Here is a 10,502-nt window from a genome sequence, read left to right on the forward strand (position 1 = left end):
TTTCCTCCGGAGTTTTGAGGCAGTTCTGCTACCCAGATTTATCCAGGTTTGAGCGTATCTCACTACTCTAGCGTCCCTAAAGTCCTGTTCTCAAAATAAACAAAGGTAAGACTGGAAGCTCAATACAAGTGCAGGACTTTGGGATGAGTTATGACACCAGTGAAGCAAACAGACTGTTTTTAACAGTTACACGCAATGCACTGACAGTCAACCTACATGACCAAGTGAGATGTAAAAGATCTGGACCATCTATAAGCTGCACTGAACCTCTCCCATATTACTCTCCCTATTTACCACAATGATTACTGTTTCAATCAAGATTACAATAATACATTAAACGAATCCAAAACCAAATAAAAACCCCACAAAAAGGCAAGGAACTCTAATTTCTCATTAATTAGTGCCCACTAAACTAATTACTGCTTTAAAGGAGAAGGTATTTATCTTAAAATTCCAATTATGTACTTAGCAGGTACAGACAAAATAGGGGCACTTGGAAACAATTCTTTGGTTCCGCTCCCTTTCTTTGTAATCAAATTATATTTTGTAGTTTATTTTCAATTAAAAGATCTACCAGGGTATTTGTGTGCATGGTTAGTTTCCATCTTTCTGAGCTCTTTCTAACAAGCATTTTACATATGGATACAAACTCATCTCTTTCACAAAAGAATTACTGCTGTTATTTGCCACAGAGGAACTTAGAAAACTAATCTTCTAAAAGCTTATTCCTGGTTTTACTCTAACTGCACACAGATAAGGTTTTCAAAATTTTTTTAGGAAGTACATCTACACCAAAGTTTATTTGTCATAACAGAAATTTCCCTACCATGTAGATCTCCTGACAGCCATGTCCCAACAGGCTCCAAATCATTTACACGCATACCAAGTATTGTTCAAAGCAGACTTGCTTTAAGCAAGATTAAATACCTGTTCAGTTCGAACTGTCCCAGTGCCAGGATAAACTACACTAAACCAGTTTAGACTGTTATCCCGCTGGGCACCAATGGCCTTTGAAACTCCCAGTACCCCAGAATCTGGCTGCTTCTGGGAATTCCGCCAGGAGCTGTGGGATAGCTCTCCACAGAGGACATTGCAAATTAAATATTTTAGAAGTGTGCTTGTGTTTACATGGAGCAAGGCTGCAACAGTTCAACATATGAGTCAGCATGGTTTGTATCCACACAGAACTGAGCAGTGCAGTTGGGAACTATAAATTTTCCAGGGAAACAAAGAGTGTGAAATGATTCCCCCAGGGGATTACAGTCAGGCTGCACCAAGGAGGAGCTTACATTCACCTGAAGACAGGAATTCTGTTCAGAACTTTACTGCTGAAAAGCCTGAATTTTCCTGTGGCACTCTTATAAGTTTCTACACAGGACAGGTACTCTGGTCCTGCCTGTATCAGAGAGGTTAATTATGGTATTATGGCCAGATAAATTTACAGGCACGCACCTCCACACTAGGATACAGCTCTTCAAGTCTTATAATTAACACTCAGCTCATAATTAACACAAAGTGAAAGCTGAAGCATATTTCCCATCAGGATAGCAAAGAAATGAATTTTGAATACATCTCTCTTAATACAGTAACATCCAACAAAGTCTTCAGACAAGTGAGCAAAGCAGAACTGAAAAAAGAGCAAACCACTGTAGTGCACCTCACCATGTTGTTACCTATGGCCAGACGTGCCCTTTCACTGATGCTTCAAGAGCCACAGGAAAACAGGATGACATATCAAACCTCTAAACATCCCACCAGGGAAGCTGTAAGGCCTGTGTAGGAGCTGACCACATTACCACTGTTCCTTCCTCTTGCCTCCATAACAGGCACCTCCATGTCGTGGAGGCTTGGCACGGACCATCAAGAAACCAGGACATTTCTCTGAAAACACCGGCTGCGCCTCTACCCCTGATGTTTACAAAGGGCAGCACACTGCCAGAGGTCAGCATATCCTCATCTTGAAGTGCACTTTCAGGTCAGAGGTAATGACACCTCAACGTAGTAACACTGCACACCGTTCTGTTGTCATAAACTTCATTAGTCACGTGAATCAGCCAAGAGAGGTTTCCATTTTCAAGTGGCTTTTGTTTTCATTTTGAACACAAGAGATTAAGATAATTACAGGCTGGGAACATTTTTCAGTATGATATACTTTGGTTTACTCTTGAAGAAACACACTTGCCACAATAAAAATAACCAGACTTGTTCAGAACATTTTCCATAAGCTATGAGAGGGGCTGTTCACACACCCAGAACTATGTACCTACCAGGAAAAGAGTGCTGTCTTTCAGCATGAGCTGCTATCTGACCTAAGATCAGTCTGTAATGACACTAACAACTGTTGAAGACCCAGAAAAAGTATAAAGACTAAATGAATAATTTTCACTTCCTATTTGCTTCCCAGGCCTCATGCTGCTGCCCCCTGCCAAGTAATAAACTCGAGTACACTCGCACTTTGCAAGACCACGCAACTTTCTCTTAAGAGAGTTATAATCCATCTTCATGTGCAGACTTTAAGAAGCATTATTAGTAAAACAGATCCAAAGGCATCATTAAGTAGTCAGCTCTGCAGCACTGGGTATCCATACTCTATGTAATATCCTACGAGCACTGCACCCATAACTGTCAGCAAACCCTACTCATTTCTCTCCTATTAATCACAATAGTTCATTGTTTCCTCCCTTTCTAAGCATATAATTGTTTTATGGAGTTTGGACAAGAGTCCGAGCAAGCTGCAACCCCACTGCTGACCCATTTAAGCCAGGGAAGGTAAGCACTCAACCTCTCCAGACCGGCTACTGGGCTCTGGGCCAAAGAGGTTCCGTGCATCAGTAAACAAGTACCCTGTTGATTTCCCCTTTCCTGCTGTGCTATAACCAACCAGCATCATAAGCTCCCTCTTTCTTTACACCACACGTGCACGCTGCTGCTGCCGATGCCTTTTTTCCCCCCCAGCTGAAAGAGGAGACAAAACTCCCTCACAAACGCCTCAGCCCCGCCGCAAAGCAGCCCTTGCTCCGAGGGCAGCAACGGGCGAGCCCCCTCTGCCGCGCCTCCAGCTCACTGCTCCAGACAGCCCCGAGCCTGTCCCGCCGCTCCCCTCCGCCGGGACCGGGCCGAACCGTGCGGAGGATCCCGCGGTGTGTGCTGCCTCTCGGCAGCAGGTGCGGAACCCGCGGCGGGGAACCGCTGCCGGCAGGCAGGGCGCCAGCCCTTCATCCCTCCCCATGCTGCCGCCGCGCTGAGGGAGAGCGCCCGAAGCCGACTGACAGCTCGGCGCCGGGCGGGAACAACGCGGGGAAGTTTCGTGCAGCACCTTCGCGACGGAAACCCGTTCTCCGGGCTAGCGGGACGGCCGCAGCGACTCCTCAAAGGCGGTGGCCGTGCCCCGGGGCAGCGCCTGCCCCGGCCCCTCGTGGAATTCCCTGCCATGGAGAAGGGGCGGTGAGCGCGACCGCCGATACCACTCACCTCACAGCCGGCGACTCGGGGACAGCCACAGCCTCCAGCGGCCTCCCTCGGTCGGTGGGTCGGACCGTCCCTCCTGCCGGCCGGCGGGGCGGAGTGGGGCGGGGGAAGCGGCGCGGCCCCCCGCTGGAGGGGGCCGTCTCCTCTGCTCAGCGGGGCGGGACCGAGCCCCTCTCCTCACCTCAGCGCCCCGGCGGAAGGGGACGCGGGAGCGCCTCGCAAACACCACGGGGGAAGCAACGGCCGCGCAGCGGTACGCAGACCCCACGCGGGACGGGGCGGGGCGGGATGAGCCCCTCGCGCCGGCCACGCCCCCGCGCCCCCTGCCCGGCTCGCCCCGCTTCCGTGCGCCTCCTGGAGGCGCTGCTCCACTCCTTAAAGGGGCCGCGCCCGGCGGGCCGGGGACAAGCCGGGGGTCTCGCTGGGTGACCCGCGCTGGCAGCCCCGCCAGGGGCACGTGTGGCCTCTGCGGGGTCACCTGCCGAAGGCCACCGGCGCTGGGGTGAAGCCCAGGGGCGGAGCTCGGGGTAACGCAGCGGCACCAGCTCCTAGTCCCCGCGTGCCGCAGCCGGCGACCATGTAAGGCCGAGGTTAGACGGAGGCCCGAGGGAAGCGCTGGGCGCCTCCTCAAGCGCCGTCCATGCCGGCCTCGGGGTGCCACTCCTCGAGTGAGCGCCGCAGTGAGCCGGGGATGCTGCGGGTGAATGCCTTGGGGCGCTGGGTGTCAGGGTGGATGTCCCAGCACACCCGTTCCTTGGAGAGCGAGTCGGTGGCAGATGGACTGCAGACCTGCAGCCTGGCCTGCCAAGAGCACAGGGAGGCGTCATGCACTGGACCCCTGGCTCAGGTGTGTCAGCACCTGACCTTCACCTTCATTGAATCATGACAGCCTCTCTGGGGAACATGTTGAACTGTGGTGGGAGCTTTTGGGTCCCTTCCATCATGCTTGGATGAAAGAATATTTAATTATTTATTTAAAGGGGATAAGGACCCAACTAGAGAGCTCCAGTGCAACAAGGGAGCTAGACAGGGCTCAAAGGCATCACTCTTGTATTAGCATAAGTATGCGGATGACTCCCTACACTAGCAATGCTTCTGGACAGTGTTCCTCTGTAGTGTGCATTCATAGATGTAAACTTTGTCTACATATAACTTTGTCTCTTTATTAACTCATACAACCCTTCCAGGTTATCTCAACCAAATTGCAGAGTTTGCTCCTGCTGGGCTGGATCAGATCCTGGAGAGAGAAGCAGTTCAGTGATTGTCCTGTTTTCTTCCTACTACTGGGACCACATGGTGCAAAAGCTGGGGGAAGCAGAAAGTCATCACCACTTTTCAAACAGAGAAGTTTGTTTTTTGTTGGTGTGTTTGTTTGTTTTTCTCAGATGCACATGTTTAAAATCAAGGCATCATTAGGAAGGTGGAGGAAATGTGATTATGGTGTTGTAGACCTCACCTCAGTGGTGCAGTAAAGGTATTTGTCCACATAGTAGCAAGGAAACAGAGCATTTAGATTTTATGACACTTAACAGAAGATTGAATTATCCTTTCTTTTATCTTCCTTTCACTTCAATCTTTTACTTTAGACAAATGTTTTTTAAGTGAATTATGTGCAGAATTCAATTCCTGCTTCACTTGATGAGATCTTACAAAGCAACCTGAAACGTGACCACAGCACATACCTCATAGAGAATTACCAAAGGGGGACTCATTTGAAGGATATTTTAAATCTGGGATCATAGGTAGAGAGCATATGGAAGTGAACAGAATACATGTTTCTGTTCTACTCAGTTGCATATGCAAGAGCAGAGCCATCTTCTCCGTATGTGTGTGAAGTCTGTGCAGAGAAACAGGAAAAAATCTTAAGGTGTGGAAACATGCTAAGATGAGGCAAACCTAAAAACTTTTAAATCAACACCCAACAAATTATTTCCCAAGGCACACTGCAAAGTCTGCAGGGCTACAGTGGCTTTGTGCTCTAGATGGGTTCAGAACTGAATATTGAGGGCTTAGCTTGAAATGTTGCTGGGGTTTGTAGCTTTGTGGCAGGCAGAGGTTCTTAATTGCAGGATAATGATGTGGTGTGGGTGCATGCCTTTGCCTAGTGGTTATGAATTACTTTGTGCAGCTACATGAAGCCCACATCAAATAGAAAGCATAGACATGTCCTTCCAGTCTGATTGAGGGAGAAAACAAAGAAAGCTAGCATGGAAAAGAGGCATAAACCATAGCAAGCTTAAAAACCTTGGATGAAAAAGTGGTCTCGAAAGTATAATGTATCCTGCTGTCTTTCAACAAAATTTGTCCTGCTGTCCAGCATCCCTGCTTGAAACTATCCAAGGCGTTCCCTTTCCTTAAGGAAAAAAAGGCAGCACCTTCTCAGTGGAATTCTCAAAGTTTAGAGATGGAATTCTGATCCTGAAAAAAATGTCATGTAACACAGGCCTGAGAGAGTTGGCGGAGTGGAGGGGAGAAAAAAGTAATTAAAATGGTAAATTTGCTTTTGTTATGATTGACATGATGCTGTCCCTGTTTGTTTTCAAATATCAGAATGGTTTCTCGATGGAACTTTTACAGCTGGAAACCTGCAACGTATTCAGCAAAACCTCTGTTTTCACCCTCGTTCAGAACTGATCTTTCTGTCTGGATTTAGCTTAGGTACAGTCCTTGCCATCTCTTGCAAACTTAATCCATGATCCAGATACATGATTATTTCAAATTTACATTTTAAAAGGAATAAAAGATTTATTTGAATTCTAAGGGAGTAAAGGGAATCACAATTACATTGTTGAATCTTTTGTTTCCAGAAGAACAGGCAAACAATCAAGATTACTAAAGAAGTATAATCTGGGTCAGACCAACCATATTAATCCATGTCAGTTAAAAAGATGTTTTTCCCCACTTTTTTAATGTGTTAGACCCAAGCATGTTTGATTTATGATGAAAGTCAAAAACATCTGTACTTTGGGGCACAAGCAAACGCTTATTTAAACAATGGGGATCCCTGGGGGGTATATAGGAAAGAAATGGCATTCTTTTGCAGAGAATTCAGTGTTTTTCACTCTGTGAAGTATTTTGCTTTGTTTTGAAAAGTACTCTGCAGAAGGCATAATGACTAAGCCTATTATAGAGGAGTCCAGCAACTTTCACCTTTATGTGACTGGTATGGATATGAACCAGGATAGCACTGATGAAATACTGTTACTCTTTGCTTGCCTTAGAGTGACCTGCATGAAAAAATGGTCATCTCATTCTCATTGGCAGCAAGAAAGTATTCACATTGTAAAAAGATTTGGAGCTAGTTAGCAGTCTGAGGTCTTGTCTGTGCTCAGGATTAGCTCTGATTTCAGGAATTATTTTAGCTTCTGGTACAAACTCACTGTAGATAAAGTTGTGCAAATTGCAGTATTCACTGCTGTCTGTACCATTTGATCTGGGGACTAGTTCTATCTGCAGATGAGGCTGAAGGAAAGGAACCAGTTCCCAAACAGTTACACATCCTGAATCAGCTCACATGATGTGCTTGAGTAGTTTATTTGAAGTTTTTCGGGGGGGGGGGGGGGGGGGGAAGTATAAAAAAAAGTGTTGAAGGTATCACTAAATAAACATCTGTAGTGTTGTTTTAGGTTCAAGCCTGCCCTGGGTGGAGATTCTGCTCTGTAACCAGATGCTGTGTGGTGTATGCATTGATACGATTAGAAACAGGCTTGAAGGTAACATTTAAATTTACCAGTAAACTTCTCAGACTTCAGTAAGCCAAGCCTGTGAATGAGTTGTGTGCCCACTCCTTTTAAATCCATGATCCTGAATCCAGTGTTCTCTACTCTTACAGGGACTTTCTTGCCAGGCTTTGGAACTGACCTCTGTAGCTCAGCACAGTCGATATGCAAAGATGTACCTTGCTGTAGAGCCCAGTGTAAACTATTAATGTCAGCAAAGCGGCCAGAGCAGAGAGACAGAAGCATGTCTGTTCCTACCAGGTTTTCACATATGGGGAAAGCAGGGCGGGGGGGGGGGGGAAGAAGTAACAATCTACACTTCAGCTGCTTTTCTAAATGTGTATTCAACAATGTATCAGGCTAGTAGCTTTCTCTTCCTGTATAACACTATGCCAAACTGGAGTGGGGAAGCCTAGGGTCTTTTAAAAGAAGGTGTGAAAAACTCTGGGGCAAGTGTAGAATTTTAGAAAAGAGCCAAAGCCTCTGTCCACCCTCAGAAGAACAGAATGACAGAGCTCTGGCAGCCATTGCAGTCACCACCAGTTTATTTACGAGTTCCTGGAGTCAGTCCAGTGTAATTATGGTCCCGAACTCCGGATCAGATTCACTTGACATTTGAGAAAGTCTATGGAAAACTAGTAATAATAAACTGATACTAACCATCCATCTCATAAGCACCGAAAAATAAAGGGAAGAGAGAGGGCAGGTGGGGAGAGGGTACAGCAACTTAATCCCCAAAAGATCTCGTGTTTGTCAGGAGATACTTTCAGTATATACCCCTATGTATTTTCTAAAAGGAGCTGTGGAGAATTTTGGAGTAAGTCCTGACTCATGTCAGTGCTATTGCAATTACTGCACTGGAAAGAATGAAGAGGGGGGTTGCAAAGGAAGCTGGGATAAGCTGGGACAGCAGTTTCTTTTGGTAGAGCAGATAGATAGTTTGTGGCCTATATGGCATTTATCCAAGTGTGTTCATCACCTAAATTATATTACCATGAAAAAGATGGCTTTGGAGAAAGTTGTTTGAAGAATCTATGCTGTAGCATATGCTTTGCATTCAATTTCATGCCCAGTATAGAAATATACTTTTTATACTTTACTGCAGGTCTCCAGTTCTGCTTGTTCATATCACTGGTATAACGTGGATGAATATTGGGGTTAAAAATCTTTGTACTTAAAACATCTGCAGGATTTGTATTCCACTGTTCAATCTTTTCCGTTTGAATCACTCCGTATTATTTTCTATTGAATTTCTGTAAGATTGCTTTAAAAACCCAACTCTCTGGGAGTTTTCCAGAAAAAAATATTTTTCAAGGAAGATAAGTTGATTAATTCTGCTGAATGAAAAAGGCATCTTTTCTGACAAGAAAGAGGTCTGACAGTTAGTTTACAGTTGTCTCATGTATTTTATTTCAGGTGATGGAATTGAATTGCAAGTTGTGAGTGAGTGTTTAGCAAAGCAAGAGCAGTTGGTTACATTTATGCTACACTAAACAGCATATTGTAAGTTTTCCTTAGGTAGGTTTCACAACATATCACCTACATATGCACAGGTACAAAGGAGTCCGTATACGTAAATGGATTTCTGCAGAGGAAGCATTCCAATTAGCTGCTTTTATCAAAGAACAGCAACCAAATGTCAAGTGCCCTGGCAATCAATACTGAGCATGGTAATACTATACAATGTCTGAAAGAAAAGGAATCCCAGGTGGATGAAGGGGTTATTGGCCCAGAAGATGTCATCTTCAAGTGACCTGGTTTTACCATGCTCACCTAACTTCTCAGGAACTTCCTATTGGCAACTGGAGTGAGTAACTCCAGTCTGAAGGAAAGAGAATGTTGAAAAAGGAATGGTCACAGCAGTATACAGAACAAACTCAGTTCTCAGATATCCAGTGAATATACACTTCAGGTTAAGTGCATGAGAATCACACACATTGAAGTGGTTTAGCCCATTGTCCTTGATCTGACAATGATATCTTGTATTTATGCTTAGAAATTATACGTTGAGCTGAAGTTCTATGTTATTTAAATTTGGGGGATTTTAATTTTTTTATTTAACGTTATTTAACCTCTTTATTTGACATTTATTTAACACTTAAGGTTATTGTATTATTTCTGTATGCCTTGATACTTTCATCTATAAATATATGTCTCGTATGTCTTGAGGAGGTGACTTAGCAGTCTGAGGCACTGGTGTAAGGTCAATAACAAAAGTATAATATGTACGAATGGAATTTCTGGGGTATTTTCCTTACCTACCATACATCTTGTTTTCACCAGACATATCCTTTTCTTGTTCCTGGTAATTTTGGTGGGGCAGAATTTAAGAACGATGACAATTGTCTGGGCCAGCCTTTCCAGAATAGCAACTCTGCCTGGGCTGCTGGATATCTGGAAATCCTAGACACATTTACTGTGCATTGCAGATCAGCTTCACAAAGTATGCAGTGCTTCATTGTTAGACCTTCTGAGCATATGTTGCCCAGATGAACTGCACAACCTGTAGTAAACCCACTTACTGTGCAAAGTCAGAGTAACTGTATAATTTATGCACTGTACATCTGATACTTTGACATGCTGGACTTATAGTTAATTTGTACTCTGCACATGCTCATAGATTTTTATGTGGAATTTCTTGGGTGCAAATCAACTGATTTATTTACTTGTTTGCATGTCTCTCAATGATGAGACACTGTTACCAGGGAAAAACTTACTTTTGTTCAGCATTAATGCATAAAATTCAGCAAAACTCTGTTGTAGTTGGTCAGCGGAGGTTGTATCCAAGCCACTGAACTTGGTTGGAGTGTTGGAGCACAGGGTCACAGTGAATGAAGCTTTTAGCTACTGATGGCATCTGAAAAACACCAGGAAAAAGCTGAAAGCCTCAGTAAATATCCTTTAGAAAATAGCTGGCACTGCCTTATGGATTTCAGCAAAGGCAGTGGGCCTGTCTTCCAGTTTTCCTCATGTTATTTGGTGTAACAGTCCTCTCAGGAAGCTCATAGTTATTAAAATAAATAGTGCTTCTGGAATAATATGTGGGATTTTGAACTCCATTCCCCAGCTTTGGCTTCCAGTACCATCTAACAGTCTCATGGCAGATATTAAAATGTGAAACAGCCAAGATGCAAGAGGAACAAAACTAATAAATATGTAATGACAAGGAACGTCACCATTAGCAACCCCCCTTTGCTGTTTATGAGAATTTTGAGAGTTATTGGCATCAAGTATGCAGTCTACAGGGTCTAAAAGGGACTGATATTCCAGAAGTGCTGCTTTCCCTTGAGAATACTGAACTGCACTCAAGTGTAT

General features: G+C 44.6%; 1 protein-coding gene across 4 annotated transcripts in view; it reads right to left on the bottom strand.

The window, feature by feature from the left end:
* SVIL (supervillin) overlaps window positions 1–3,637 on the bottom strand; it is a 142,917-nt gene extending 139,280 nt beyond the window's left edge. For all 4 annotated transcript variants that reach the window (XM_061350687.1, XM_061350715.1, XM_061350705.1 and 1 more), the window contains exon 1: window positions 3,472–3,637. The gene's annotated coding sequence lies outside the window, so the exon portion shown is untranslated. The remainder of the gene's footprint in view (window positions 1–3,471) is intronic.
* Between the last annotated feature and the right edge of the window lie 6,865 nt (window positions 3,638–10,502).

Source organism: Neopsephotus bourkii, unplaced genomic scaffold, assembly GCF_033783945.1.
Source record: "Neopsephotus bourkii isolate Nb327-2 ecotype Australia unplaced genomic scaffold, CSIRO-AGI_Nbou_v1 NB_53, whole genome shotgun sequence".
Classification (NCBI taxonomy): Eukaryota; Metazoa; Chordata; class Aves; order Psittaciformes; family Psittacidae; genus Neopsephotus; species Neopsephotus bourkii.